Source organism: Stylophora pistillata, chromosome 2 (assembly GCF_964205215.1).
Source record: "Stylophora pistillata chromosome 2, jaStyPist1.2, whole genome shotgun sequence".
Classification (NCBI taxonomy): Eukaryota; Metazoa; Cnidaria; class Anthozoa; order Scleractinia; family Pocilloporidae; genus Stylophora; species Stylophora pistillata.
The window spans coordinates 7,294,701-7,309,883 of NC_142520.1; the positions used below are offsets into that span (position 1 = coordinate 7,294,701).

Here is a 15,183-nt window from a genome sequence, read left to right on the forward strand (position 1 = left end):
CTATTGTAACTCCGTCTGGTCGTCCACATACGTATCTAACTTAAACAGAAATTATTATTTGCAAAAGCGAGCCGTGCGGGCTATCATCAACTCAGACTATCGAGACCACTCTGCCCCTTTATTCTCCCAACTAGAGATTTTAGATATTTTTGCAAGTCAATACATTTGAAATCACCAAATTTATGTTTTATTTCAAAAATAACTTATTGCCCGCCATTGCTTCTCGATCTTTTTGTAAGGAATAGCCAAATTCACAACTATGGTACCAGAACAGCCAGTAATTATTGAACGCCTTTGTGCCGTACAAATGTCAAGCAATTTACAATTCTCTACCAAGGTCCTAAAATTTGGAACTCTCTCCCTATTTCAGTCACTCGTTCGTCAAACGTTCTCAGCTTTAAAACGAAATTGCAAGAGTTTTTACTTAAATATTCACTGAATTGGCCAAGCCGCACATTCGCAGCACTTTTTCTTTAATTTATTATTGTAAGTGAGGTGGCTCTCCCATAAGCCTGGTGGCTTCTTGGGTCTCCTCGCCTTCTAACTGTTATCGCTGTAATTATATATTTTGTTATTGTTAAAATAAGGCAAATAAAGATGATGATGATGGTGATCGAGGAGCGAACATTTTTTACCTCACGACTAATTGCCTAATTCATAGCGGAGCTTGCGGTGCGTGCAGCGCAGACCTTTTCTAAGAACAAAAACAAAACAAAAAATAGTGGTAGCGCATCAAGCCAAAAAGAAAAAGAAAACACTTGGTCGCGTGACCATATGACCGTATTCAATGGAAAAGATGTGAAATCCATCATAAAACAGTATAGCTCTGAGGAACTTTTATTTTATCTATATGTCATAAGGTTTGGAATTTTATTATAATTTAGCGTGTTCACCCACTCCTCTACGCCCCTCCCTCCCCTCCCTTCATGTTTATCCTTATGCCGACATTGGCACACGATGTCACGTTAACAATTACAACGCACAGCCTCATTTCTTTGATGGATGGACGGATGGTATTTTATTTTTTTCCATTTAACAGACTGGATACTTGCAATAGCTTTCGATAGGGAGAATACTAATTCGTAGAAGACATCTACCTTTACGCATGATTCCTAAACTATTTTCATGAACCGCGTATTTTACCAACCTTTTGCTATTTGAGTTACCAAAAAATGTAAACCAAGCTATTTTCATATATCTTGAGTTTCTTGTTTTAATGATGCCAACCATTGCTCCACACCTGGTGGAAATAGCCTCTAGGTCCGTTCATAAAGAGAAGAAAATAATCGTGACTTATATCAGTAAGAAGCGATCGAGTATCGTTTTCTCCATTACACCAGCTATCCCCTTTAAAACGTCAGAAAGTCTGTTGCGCTTGGGTTGTTATCGAATGAGCTTCAATCCGGTAAAATGTTTACAGTACTTTGAATACATTATGCGCTGAGCAAGTACAAACTCTATTTTATCCACTGGTTATGCTCTACAACCGTAAGGGAAGTAGTGAACGGTTAGATAAAGATATCTCGGTATTAGAATATCCTGTAACCACAAGTGAAATCAAATCGGAAAGAAGATATTATCCGGGCGGCTTTTATTAGGCTCTCTCGACGAAACAAATCAAACCTTGTTAATATCTGTTCTTGACTATTATTATACTTGAAAAGAATATAGGTAATAAAGATAAATATATAAGTAAAGACAAAGGAAGAGATATGATTAGACTTGTTTCGGAATGTAGTTTTTAGTTTTTTTAAGACGCAAAATCATTTGGAAACAGTTAAACACAATGACAAAAATACTCGGTTACGAAATTGAAATGCGCGATATAATTCATGGTTGTTGTGTCATAAATAACGCTCGGTGCATCACCTTTCAGAAATAATATGTAGGGTCTTAGAACATAATAGCCTCAAGCCTGTAACAAGATAGCTTGAAGCCTGTAAAAAGATATCAGCCGACAAGCGCACATTTTAAGATCTCTTTCGAGCAAAAAACCAATTGAGTTAATCGTTTAAAACTTATTTAGACGTTTTAACAGCGGAATGAAAAATCTTGTACGAAAAGGGAAGGGTTTTCATCCGAGCTCATTTTATAAATCAGGTAGCTCATTTTTCTGCCTTTAAAAGCGCACACAACCCACAATTCCTCTGTTTGCTCCGACGAAGGGCTAACGCTCGAAACGTCAGCTTTTATAATCGTAACGGTGGCCAATTTACCATTTCAACTTTGTTGATATATTCAAATTATTTTGTTTTAATGAAGCCAACCATTGCTCCATATCTGGTGGAAAAAGCTTATAGCGTCATTGATCCGTTTATAAAGAAAAGAAAATAATGGTGACTTATGTCAGTAAGGAGCGATCGATTATTGTTTTGTCCATTACACGCTATCTCCTTTAAAACGTTAGAAAATCTGCTGCACTTGGGTTGTTATCAAATCAAGAAGTATATAAAATAAACATATCGGCCTCAACTAGAAGGAACTTCTGCATATCATAAGCTTGATGAACTGGGCGATGAGTGGGCTTCAATCCGGCCAAATGTTCACAGCACTGTCAATACATTGTGCGCTGCGTAAGTACAAATACTATTTTATCTAGTGGTTATGCTCCAGAAATGTAAGGGAAGTACTGAACGCGCGGTTAGATAAAGATATCTCGGTATTGGAACATGTTGTAACCCCAAGCGAAATCCAACCGGAAAGAAAATATTATCGGCGGCTTTTATTAGGCTCTCTCGACGAAACAAATGTAACTTTGTCACTGTCTGTTCTTTACTTTTATTATACTTGAAAAGAATACAGGTAATGAAGACAAATATACAAATAAAAACAAAGGAAGAGATGTGTTTTAAGCTTGTTTCGGAATGTAGTTTTTTGTTTTGTTAAGACGCGAAATGATTCGGGAACAGTTACCCACGATGACAAAATTACGCGGTTATAAAATTGAAATGCATAACATAATTTGTGGTTGTTGTGTCATAACTGATGTTCGGTGCATCACCTTTCAGAAATAATATGAAGGGTCCCAGAACACAATAGCCTAGTCACCTGCCTTCTGAAGTTGTTGTGACAAGTTGTCAGCCAACAAGCATACATTGTAAGATCTCCTTCGCACAAAGACGAATTAATTTTATCGTTTAAAACTTAGTCAGACGTTTTACATGCGGAATGAACAATCTTGCACGAAAATATAAGGGTGTTCATCCGAGCTCATTATATAAACATGCTCTATAGAAAACGATGATTGTGATTAACAAAAGACAAGTTTGGACATAGTATTTTCACAATTAATGGCGTCAGCAACAGTCAACTTGTGACGAGTTTATCTTTTATTTCCCTTTAAATTAACTTCCTGCTTCCTCGACTTTTCATCGACTTGAGTTGTTGAATGTGTTTCTATAAAGGGACGTCAAAGCATTTATTAGCGTTTCCTCGTCGCTAATTCATTGATATAATTTTGGGGTGAAATCGGCTAAGTTGCAATTAAAAATCTGCCTTGCTAATTCATAATGTTCATTTCCATTCGATTCACTTTTTTTTTAGATGTTGCATTGATAAAAAACAGGTAATAATCTCAACTGGCGCAAAATATACCTGTCAAGTATGCCCCTACTATGCCATTTAAATTACATAAGGTCAAGGGAACGCGCAAAATTTGACACAATAATGCAATGAAGAACAAGGCAAAAATTTGGTCGGATAGCGGAGCAACAAAGTGGTTGCACAGAAAGATCCCTAGTTTGATACTTTTCGTTCGTTAAGAAACAGGTATTTCAAGAACGTCATACTTTTTTTCTGTTGACCGTAGAGAACGCTTTAAAATGACTAAGTGATTCTCAAGTTTCAACAACAATTAAGGATATTTCAATAAAATAAAGCTAAAAGGCACTAGCATTTGCTTTGCTCCAAACATATGACGTCGTTGCACAAAAGGAATCAGCACCCATCCCCGTTACCTCGAGGTGCAGTTGCGAACAGGGTCTAGACCGGATAATGTTTGGCATCTTTCATAGAAATCTCTTCAGATAAGGAATATTTATGAGAATCATTTCAAAAGAAGTTTTGAGCTTTAAGGAAAGCAAAAACAAAGGAAAGAGATAGATACAGATGTAAGCTGTTCTGCTTGTTGTTCTTTAAATAATACTTTTTGCAGCACGCAACCGTTATCAACATTTTAGGACAAAAGCGTTTTCTGTGTTTCCTTTCAGTGCTTGACTCTATGAACAAGAGAGATTGCCTCTTTTGATTTATTTCTTGTTTTTTAACCAGATACTTTGAATAAACATTAAAGCCAAGACTCTCACCGTTTTCCTCGTGAAATCTTAAAACGTCAACCTGTAAATTGAACCACATTATGTTTCGCACATAGAACGATCTTGCATAGCCGAAGATAAAACTAAAAATTTCATGGTTTAATTGTTTGTATTTATTTTCCATGTCGAACTAAGCATTAACTATTTTGGCTATAGCTTCCGATAACATTTTTTATAAATATTAAAATGCGCTTTCTTCTTGCGGTAAAAAATCGTGGTCCGTGACTTTCAGTCGAGTTAAAACCTCCATATTTCAGTTTGCTATCTGTCTGCGTCTAAAACTAGTCTGTAAATGAAGAAAGATAAAAAATGAGAAAAGTCCCTATACTTGCGACACGCCTCCCCTCCCTCCCTTCCCTTAAGCTTATCCCAGTTCCATGACGCAGAGTAACCGGAAGACTCCATTTCCCCTGGCAGAAATAGCTTCTAGCCTTATCGCCACGTTTATGAAGGGAAAATTGTGGTGACCTATGCCAGTAACAAGCGATCCCATATTGTTATGTCCGCTATACATTACCTCTTCCAAGAAAAGCTTGGGATACGTTGAAAATCTGTTGGATGTGTTGTTACCGATACAAGAACCAACATAAACACACCGACATCTACCAGTGGCAACCTTTGCATATCGTAAGCTTGATGAATTGAGCGAAGAGCGGGCCTAAATCCGGTAAAATTCTCACAGCCCTGTCAATACACTGCAAACTGAGTAAGTACAATCTTTACAACATTTGTTGGTTATCTGATAGAAATGTAAAGGAAGTAGCGGATGGTTTGATATAGATATGTTGGCATTGGAACATCCTGTAGCCCCCAGTCTTAACAAACTTGAAAAACAAAAAGAGATATAATTGGTGGCTTTTAAACAAGTCTCTCTCACTCAAAAGAGAATAGATCAGACTTTGTTAATGTCTGTTCTTGAATTTTATTACACTTGAAAATAATAAAGATAACTGAAACAAACAGATGAATAAAAGCAAAGGAAGAGATGTGTTCCAGGTGGATTTGCTATTTAATTTCCAGTTTTTCTTAAGAAGGACATTGATTTGGAAACAGTTGACAACAGTGACAACTATTCGGTTTTAAAATTGAAATTGTTGTTTTAATTCATGATTGCTGTGTCTTAACTGGAGGATACCTACCCTCCGAGTTAGGAACCGAGTTGGGAACCGGGTTAGGAACCGAGTTAGGAACCGAGTTGGGAACCGAGTTGGGAAACGAGTTAGGAACCGAGTTGGGAACCGAGTTGGGAACCGAGTTGGGAACCGAGTAGGGAACCGAGTTGGGAACCGAGTTGGGAACCGAGTTGGGAACCGAGTTGGGAACCAAATTACAGGAACCGAGTTGGGAACCGAAGTTTACGGACGATGGATTTTTACCATTTCTACGCCGTCTTTCGGTCTAGTCTACGTCCTAAACCTCGCGCCGCCATCATAGCCTTAATTTTTTTTTAAATACGAGTTTTTTCTCCATTAGTTGCCTTTGACTCGAGGAAACCTTTGACGATAACTCTTAGAGAAACAAAGTTAGAGTTTGTTGCTGACGTCGTCAAAATGGCGCTGAAAATCAGGAAAATTCAGATTTGGCCACGATGAGAAGTGTATCGCAGTTTTAAGTAGAAGACTCCAAGTTTCATTCTTCTCCTAGGGCTTGATGAGAAACGGCGGCATTTCAAATTTTACGCAAATCGGTTGAAAGCGAGCGGAGAAATCGTTGAAAAACGGATACAAAAACACGTATGCAAATGTTCTGAAACATGGAAAACCGCCTGTAAAGACATCTTTAGATGGCAATTTCTCATAGGTGTTTAACTCTTGGGCTACATGTCGTTAAGAAAACAGAGTGCATTGACAGTTGTCAGCGCTCGCGAAATCTGAAAGTCATAAGTAAAAAATCACATGATTTATGACGTCGTGAGAATGACGCAGAATATCAGGAAACTTCAGATTTGGCCACCAAGAGAAGTCTATCGCAACTTTAAGTAGACGACTCCAGGTTTCGTATTCCTCCAAGCGCTTGATATCCCGCATTTCAAATTTCACAGCAATCGTTTAAAAGCCGGCGGAGTAATCAGTGAAAAACCTCGAGCAGAGATCGTGTTGCGATCGATGGATAAACGATCGTAAACAGATATTTGTATGCCAATTTGTGAATGGCGTTTCTCTTTCAAGCCATTAGACTTGGGAAAGACAAAGCTGATCGACATCTCTCAGAGGTACTAGGCTGCGAAACTCCTACCTTAAAACGCACGTGACTTATGATGTGCTCAAAATGGAGGAAGAAAGCTCTTGTATGCAAATTAGTGGTTCTTGATGTGGTTTTACGCCGAATATGAGATTTCTAGTAAAGAGCTCGTGTTGTCTCTTTCAGATTACCCTGTTTTTTCAATAATCATAATCGATAATCAATTAATTAATTAATTATTAACTTGGTTCCTAACTCGGTTCCTAACTCTGTTCCTTACTCGGTTCCCAACTCGGTTCCTAACTCAGTTCCCAACTCGGTTGTTAGTTTATCTCTCTTAACTGATGTTCAGCGCTACACATCAGATTAAGATGAAGTAATATGTAGGGTCTCAGGAAACACAGTAGCCAGTAGCTAAGTTTTTTACGTTCTAAAGCTACTGTGACAAGATGTCACCAGAAAAATACACATATGAATTCTCTCGCGAAAAAAAGAATTAAGACTGTCGCTTAAAACTTAGTCAGACTTTTTCCTTGTGAAAAAGAAAAACCTTGCCCGAAAAGAGCTCACTTTATGATAACACTCTATATAAAACAATAACTGTGGGAAACTGGAGGTAAGTTTGGACATTGAATTCACACAACGAATACCATCAGCAACAGTCAACTTGTGACGGGTTTATTTTTAACCGCCTCCCGGTTAGCTCAATTGATAGAGCGCTGGACTAATGTGCAGGAGGTGGAGGGTTCGAGCCCCGGCCGGACCAACACTCAAGGTATTAAAATAATTGAGAAGAATATGCTGCCTTTCTCTTACATCAAGAAATGGTTTAGATATTCCAGTCTTCTCGGATAGGGACGAATAAATGGAGGCCCCGTATCCTTCCTTGTTAGGGGTAGGAGACGTTAATTTCCCACGCACGAGGTTACTGTGTGATGGATGTCCTCCCCTGGGGTGGGATGGGTGAGTTGTTGTCTTGCGTTTACATGAGCCTCTGGCTCGGGCAATATGGGCAACCATGCCCCACGTAAAGACATTAAACTTGATTATAGATTACAGATTTTTAACTTTTCGTTTCAATCAGCTCCTGTTTCATCAAACTTTCACTCTCACGTTTCACCCTCCCAACCACTCAGTTAAATCCATCATTCTTAAAAACTTTAAATTACTTCAAAACGACCCAGAGACAAGCACTATCTTTTCGCAGCCTCCGCTCATTTCATTCAAACGCGACAAAAACATAGGCATTTTTTTGGTCAGAAGTTCTTTTCAGACTAATGACCAACCAGGCACTTTTAAATGCGCTCGTGCACGATGCAAAACGTGTCCTTTCATTCACAACACTGATAAAATATCGGGACCTAAACGATCCATTAAGATCACCGATCACTTCACGTGTACCTCCGCCAATGTAATCTATTGCATAACTTGCACTTATTGCAAAAAGATATACATCGGCGAAACAGGCAGAAGACTAAGTGACCGATTCCGAGAACATCTTCGAGACGTGGAAAGGAGTGACAAGGACGCATCGAAACCAGTCGCTAGACATTTTAATCTACCTAATCATTCTAAGCCACACATGGCAATCTGCGGTCTTTCCTTGCACTTAGGTGGCACGGGAAGCCGTAAAAATCTTGAACAAAAGCTCATCTTTCAAACCGGTAGTCTAAATCCCACAGGGATCAACGAACGCTTTTCATTCCACTAGTTTATTCATGTTTTTCTCGTTGCCATGCTCCCACCAATAACGTAGCTCCATTTTCTGCCTTTAAAAGCACACACAACCCACAATTCCTCTATTCGCTCCGACTAAGGGCTAACGCTGGAAACGTCAGCTTTTGTAATCATTACGGTGGCTAATTTACCATTTCAACTTTGTTGATATATCCAAATTATTTCCATCGATCCCAAGACAGAAATATGGCATCAGTCATTAATTTCAGTAGTTTTGTGTTTCAATGAATTGTCTTTAATAATTACAAAACTAACAATTTAAATTTTTTCCCGTCATATGATTCGTCGATAAAGCTAGGGGTAAAACAGGCCCAGTTGCACTCAAAAATTTGATGGCGTCTTTATTTACAGTTTTTATTCCATTCAAAGAAGTTTCTTTTGTTTGATTTTGTGTAGATGTTGCATCAACAATGACACAAAGAAATAATAGGAGTTCACCAGCGTGTCGTGAGCCGGAACAAATGCTAGATTGAGGCGAGTAGGATAAAAAAAGAATAGGAAAAGAGTAAACCAAATAAACAGATATTTTGATTGTAAGGAAATGTGGCCCATATTAAACGGCAAGCGATTTAAACTCCCTCATTAAACAGTGTAGCACCGAGGGAGTTTGGCGCTGTTTTTTTATATGTTCTGCGTGTAATATTCTGCTGTAAACAGATGGAAAGATTTAGACGACTCTGCGCGAGTTCTCGATGACGAGCTATCGATGATAATATTTTATCTATGTGACATTTGTACTTTAGATTTTCTGATTGCTTGTTGGAGATATTGTTGATCAGTTTTATTGTGAAATAACTAATTAACTTGATCTTGTCAAAGGACCCTACAATACTGGTTTGAGTAACGGGAGAGGTAAGGAAAGAAATGAAATAGAAAAGTTGAAACAATCCAATGTTCTTGAATTCTGATAATTATTATTCAACTACACTCCAAAGAGAGCAAATAACGGCTACGACAAGTACAAATATCAGGCGGTACTTGCGCTACAGAGAACGAGTTAGACAGGTTTTCTCGCATCGCGCAAGCGACGAAATTGGATTAAAGTTCCAAAAAAAATGACGGAAAATTTAAATTATTTTTCTGACGACGACGAGTCGCAATGGCTGGCGAATATTGACTCCAGTTTATAAGATAAATCGAACGAAGAAAAGCAGTTAAGCAGTTAGAGGACAGTGAAATGTCATCATTTATTGGAGAAAATGAAAACAGCAACACGACAACGACTCACTAAGTAATTTTACTCGTTCTTTTTATTTTGACTCGCTCTACGGGTTCGTCAAAATACAGCACAACTCCTAAAAATACTCATCGATACTACACAATAAAACGTCTAATAGGATACATGTATTAAACATAACTCAGTGGACTGAATTGCAAATGGTATTTCCGTTTGTCACAGTAACAAGGGAAAGTTAGCTAATTGATTATCACAAAAGGGGGGAAATGGGGATTTCCCTGAGGAGCCTCGCATCTCACAAGGAATTAGATATTTTAACCAATTATTTTCACTCATTGGTTAACTCGTGATAGCATTTAGCACTTGAGCCAAACTTTGGGCGGAATCAGCTTTTTGAATTTTATCATTCTCATCCTGTCCCGCGCGCTTTTTCCGTAAACATTGATTCCGACACTTCTTGTTACACTTAAATGGAAAGTGTTCAAGGCCGTTATCTGCGCAGAATTAGTTTACATTAAGCTAAGCAACTATTGTCAAAAAGTCTTTTGTCCACCTCTATATTTGCTTTATATTCTGATGTCAAATTTCATGTTTTAGTTAATAAACAATGCTTTGCATCTGTCGCAAATAACTTTTACCCCATTGGTCAGTTTTTTTATAAGAAAACAAGACAAGTTAGATAAGTCTTTGGTGACTCAGGTCAAGACCTGGAGAAGCGATCGACTGTTATGGCGTCCATTCTATACTTCCGCCATAAGAAGAGTCAGAAAAACGTTTAAAATCATCTGCATATACACTACTACAAATTACGAACTAACTCAAAATTTATCGAGATCAAGAAAGGCGAATTATCCGTCTCTTGAGCTAGATGAATAGGAGGATAAGTGGAATTTAATTTGGTAAAATGTTCACAGCCCTGTCTATAAGTTGCACGCTGAGTAAGTACATATTTTAAGTTTATGCTTTGAAAAATAACATAGATAGAAAGTGAATAGAGCGATAAACATAGATCGACCTTTGAACATACAGCAATGTTCAACCATATCAAACAGGGAAAATTCATGGCCGGTAGATTTTATTCAGCTCTCTGATAGCAAACAAGTTGAACTCAGCGAACGTCTTTTCATGACAAAAGATAGCTTAGATACGATGCAACATTATAAGCCATTAGGATATTGTTTCGATGCGGTTCTAGAGATGAAGAGGTCATTGTAGCCCACAATTATTGTTTTACGAAAGTCTGACCAGTGACTTTTAGCAGTGATCTAAAGGATCACAGGAACACAATAGCTAAGCCTAATCCGACAAGATGTCAAATGGAAGACACATAAACATATCTTATCTTATCTATCTTATCTTATCTATCTATCTAAACGAGTTCGGGTATGAAATCGGTAACAAACTTTTTTGCTTTTGTTTTTTGGGAATTTAAAACACCATTTTCTGCCAGTTCGCTCCACAACCAATGCTCTGGAGTAGTGAAAAGGTCTTCTTCCATACGTTTTTGCTAATGTTTGAATCCGATGTCCAATCCTTTAGTCAAAAAAACCATCAAAACGTTAAGTGGCAAAACGTTAGCATGTGTTCTCTTTGCTACCAATGCTTTGTAACTTTGAATTATGTATATCTACCCTTTCGAATATTATTCATGAAATATGAGTGATTGATTTGTTTAAATTTGTTTTTCTCTCCAGGAGTTATCATTAATTTGATGACGCAGTTGCAAGAAACAGGTGAGGGAAAGTGATTCCAATTTTAATAGTTTATACCTGAATTTGAAATTCAAGATAAAACGAAATTAAATACCAACTGACTAATACATTTTCGCATGTGTCCCCATTTGCACACATGCGAAAATATTTTGCGATTTTTATCTTTGATCTTGATTTTTGAGTTAAAACGTAATATGCACCTATCGCTTTTTTCGTCGGAAATAAGCTATTTAATCAGTCTTCTTTCCCTAGAGCTTGTTTTTTGGAAAAAGGGAATTTTTAAAAATTTACTGCGCATTGTGTTTGCTCTCTTGGCTTCTCAAAAATTTGGACTTTTAACAGGCACGTGTTACACGTAAGCGTCAATGGGTTTAATCTATACTGAATGAATTTTTGGCTAAAAATATTTAATACATGTAGAGAAATTTTGTTGCAAATGTTTCATTTCATGGGAGCTCCGCTTTTATTCTTGGCTAAATCTATATATTAGCATTTAGTACTTGTGCCAATTTTGGGCCGAGTCAGCTTTTTGTGTTTTATCTTTCTTATCCTGCCTCGCGCGTTTTTTCCGTAATCATTGATTCCGACACTTCTTGTTACATTTAAATGAAAAACGTTCAAGGTCGTCATCCGAGCAGAATTAATTTATATTAAGCAACTATTGTGAAAAAGATAAGTGGTTTTCTAACCTCTTCATATTTGCTTCATATTTTATGTCAAATTTCAATGATGTGTTTAGTTAATGAAACAATGTTTTGCAGCTGTCGCAAACAACTTTTTGTCCCATTGGTCAATTTTATATAAGAAAAATTAAAAGTTAGATAAGTCTTTGGTGACTCAGGTCGAGAAGAAGCGATCGATTGTGATAACGTCCATTCTATACTTCTGCCATAAGAAGAGTCAAAAAAACGTTGAAAATCATCTGTATATGCACTGCTACTAATAAAAAACCAATTGAGAAGTTATCGAGACCAAAAAAGGCGAATCATTCGTCTCTCTAGCCTGACGAATAAGAGGATGAGTGGAATTTAATCAGGTAAAATGTTCACAGCCCCGTCTATAAGTTGCACCCTGAGTAAGTACGTGTTTTAAGGTTATCCTTAAAAAAAAAAGACATAGATAGAAAGTGAATATATCGATAAACATAGACCGGTCTTTGAACATACTGCGATGTTCAACCTCATCAAACAGGGAAAAAGTCATGCCGGTAGATTTTATTCAGCTCTCTGCTTACAAACAAGTTGAACTCAGCGAACGTCTTTCCATGACAAAAATAATTGACTCAATAGTTTAGATACGATGCAACATAATAAGTCATGAGGATAACTTTTTGATGCGTTTCTAAAGACGAAAAGGGCATTCTAGCCCGTAACTGTTGTTTTACGAAGGTCTGATGAGTGACTTTTAGCTGTGATCTGAAGGATCACAGGAACACAATAGCTAAGTCTAATCCGACAAGATGTCAAAAGGAAGACATATGAACGAGGTTGGGTATGAAATTGGTAATTATCCTTTTTTGTTTTTCCGTTTGGGAATCCAACCACCATTTCCTGCCAGTTCGCTCACAAAACAATGCTTTGGAGCAGTGAATAGGTCTTATTCCATAACCTTTTGTTAAATTTTGAAACCGATGTTCAATCCTTTGGTAGAAATAACCATCAAAACGATGAATGTCAAAACGTCAGCATGTATTTTCTTTGCTAGCAATGCTTTGTAACTTTAAATCAATGTAGAACGATAAGGGACACTATTCTGGTTGTTGTAAAGCCTTTGCTCATATTCGGGGAACAGAGAGAGAGAGAGAGAAGGAGGGTGGGTCGAGAGAACGAAATGTGTAAGCGAGTTTAAAGGTAAACCATATTTCACAGTATCCTACTCTTTCGAATATTACTTGCATACAGATTGCTGGTCAACGCATGGCATCATCACTGAACTTAAATGAAGGTTGACAGCTGATGCACATAGCAGTTTTTAAAATTCGCGGCAGCTGTGAATAATTTTACAAGCGAATGAGTTTCATCAATAGGCATTGTTTAGTTTGACAGGTGTATTGTTATTCATGGCTAAGTTAAAGACAATGGCTCGCTCGCCTAAAAAGCGCCAGTTTTTAACGCTATTTCGACTACAAATTTTCAAACTGAAATGGATAAGGGCTCCCATCGGCCAGTTTTCAAACTTAAAACGGATTCTGTGAGAGTAAAGATGAATCTTTCATTGTTAAAGGGTAGTAAGTGTTTTTAGAAAATCGCTGCGAAAAATGACTTGCATACTAAAATTCTGAATTTGGCGTATTTTCAAGTTCAAAAGGATAATACTTCTGCCTCGTAAAAATCATTAACTTTAGGTGCAAATTGTAGATACATCTTTAATCTTCAAATAGCAGTGCTTTGATTTAGAAGCAAACACCTCCAAATCTCAGTAAAGTTAGTTTAACGAAGCCTAGTTGGCCAATTTTGGTCCATTCTTCTCTAATTTAGGGCTGCTTGAAGCAAGGTTTAAGGTTTGTTTGCTTTTCTCTCCAGCAGTTATCTTTAATTTGATGACGCAGTTGCAAGGAACATGTGAGGCAAAGTAATTCTAGTTTTAATACTTATATACCTGAATTTGAACTTCAAGATAAAACGAGACTAAATACCGGTTGACTAACACAATTTAGCAGCCATCACATGCCGTCGAGGACAGTTGAATAAAGATTCTTAATTTTCTCTGCAAAGTAATCGCGCGTCGGAGAGATAAATTAACTATTGGGCGCACATTTCTGGTCGCAAATTTCAAAAAAATTCACTCGCATTTGACAATCCCGGCCATGGGCAAGTTTGTCTATACCTTGACGCCACGGCTCAATTCTGTAAAAACTAATTAAGGCTAGCCACATATCTTAGTCCTAGATTTTTGTCTCCGACACTAATAGTCCTTCGGACCACTTTATTGTTCACTTGATAAGCAAAACAGAGTTTCACCCGTTAATAGCAGCTTAAATGGCATCATTTGAAATGTGTGGCAGAAATTAAATTCTCACTGTGGTGACTTATACGGGACGGTTGAAGACCCACATGCTACTATTATTATGTAAATATGAAGTTTGTAGGATTTTCTTTTGGAAGAATGAAAAAGCATTACGGCATGTGCTTTGCGTTTATCAAAACAGAAGGTGAGAGCACTTTGGTTTAGTTCGAGTGCACGGCCTTGTTGTTGTGATTTGTCGCAATTGCTGCAGGCCGTCCTGGTGACCTGTCTTCGGCTAGCTATCGGTTTTCTCAGTTTTAATTCCTAAAGGTCCCTTTTTTTTTTTTTTTTTTTTTTTCGTTTCAGCTCCTGGTTGATCATTTTTCTCTAAGGACTTTGTGACAAAGGACTGTCGAGTAAGACAGTTTGACAAAACTTAATCAAAAAGAAGCTTTTGGTTTAATTTAAAATAATATTCAAAAGGACTCTAAATAAATTCATCCCAAATGGGTCCGCTCGGAAAGTAATCGAATGCTTATCGAGTCCGGGAAGACTTACATCAACAAAAAAATATTTCGACCCCAAAAGATCTTTCTTTGCAGCCATCTTATCGCGAACAAGACTGCCCTTATTAAAACAAAAAAAAAACAAAACAAAAAAAAAAAAAAACTAGCAGCTCCAAAGCCCCTCAAATCAAGCAAACAAACAGCCAGCGGCTGGTCGAAGTGTGTTCCCTAAAATTATTGCAGACATTACTACTTCTTAGAAGCGACATTCTTCAACATTCATGTGGAAATCGTCGATGAGACTGAAGTAAAGATGTTATATTATCAGTCACTGCTACGTTGAATCTTTTTTTACATATCTCACCAGAAACGGATAGAATTTGATATCAAAACACTGCGAGTAAAATGCATGTATGTTCAACCCAACCCATAGCGGGGTGCGCGAGTAGAGATGATATATCTGTCGAAAACTAGATTTGTAATACAGTAATACAGACAGAAATAAGTCAATCATGTCTCTCTTGAAATTTTGATTTCTGTTCTGCGTCCCCTTCGCATTATGATATGACCTCCGCGATAAAGCTACATCAATTTGGTTTGGTTTTGTCGAG

General features: G+C 37.5%; 2 protein-coding genes across 2 annotated transcripts in view; one reads left to right on the forward strand and one right to left on the reverse strand.

Moving 5' to 3' along the window:
* The window catches only part of LOC148736903 (uncharacterized), a 334,451-nt gene that overhangs the window by 163,488 nt on the left and 155,780 nt on the right, over window positions 1–15,183 (reverse strand). The gene's annotated exons all lie outside the window — the stretch shown is intronic.
* LOC111328558 (adhesion G protein-coupled receptor L3) overlaps window positions 1–15,183 on the forward strand; it is a 30,639-nt gene that overhangs the window by 1,527 nt on the left and 13,929 nt on the right. The gene's annotated exons all lie outside the window — the stretch shown is intronic.